This window comes from Pogona vitticeps, chromosome 7, assembly GCF_051106095.1.
Source record: "Pogona vitticeps strain Pit_001003342236 chromosome 7, PviZW2.1, whole genome shotgun sequence".
NCBI lineage: Eukaryota > Metazoa > Chordata > Lepidosauria > Squamata > Agamidae > Pogona > Pogona vitticeps.
In genome coordinates this window covers 7,762,501-7,763,418 of record NC_135789.1, presented here as the reverse complement: position 1 = coordinate 7,763,418, position 918 = coordinate 7,762,501, and positions in this window count along the sequence as shown.

Sequence of the window (918 nt, the reverse complement as noted above, 5' to 3'; positions counted from 1 at the left end):
GACTTAAATGTACAGAGACTACATAGTAAGACGTGCATGCGAGATAAGATAAAAGGATAGTGGTGTTTGGTTGCATTTCACACGTAGTAATGATTTAAGAACTTCTGTCTAGTATTCAGTTCTTTTGAAGCCTGGTTCTGTAAACAGCAACAATGATTAAAGGTAACAACGGCAGGGAATAACAGAATTTACCTTTGAGCTTTATTCTGAAAAGGTGGATCTGGTAATTGGGAAGGAAAATAACAATAGCTAATAACATAATAATTACATTTGGTAATGGGTTAAGAAACCTTAGCTAATACTTAATCTGTAGGGATGCGTTTCCAGCATATGTATATGTTTGATCTTATCTGTTTCCCTCTGGATTCTTGTTCTGTAATTTTGCTTCTCCAGAAGAACAACTTTCAAATCTTGTGAAGAGTGTCCTGGAAGACTGGAGTATTTGGGACAGCTTTCTGTATATGGTGATTTCCAACACCCGATATGTGCTCGTTAACCCTTTTGCCTAGAGATTGTCCTACATAAAGTGCAGAGGATTATCATCCTACTGGGAGCAACCAGTAAAGTAGAAAACTGTGTGCAGATTTTCAAGTCTTCAAGTGCACTTTGTACAAAAGGAGAGGAGGAGGACGGGGACAAATTAAAAATAAATAAATAAAAAGGACAAAGATTGGACCAGGTCTTTAGCATGAAAGACCTGCATTTAGACTCAATCTCCACACAAGGAATGAATGGACATGAGTCTCCAAATCGCACGAGGTACTAGTTCTCCTCTATTCAGCACACATTAGGACTCATATTCTAGTGTACTGGGTCCAGTTCTGGACACCGCATTTTAAGAAGGATGCTGACAAACTGGAACAAGTTCAGAGGAGGACAATAAGGATGATCAGGGGACTGGAAACCAAGCCCTAGGAG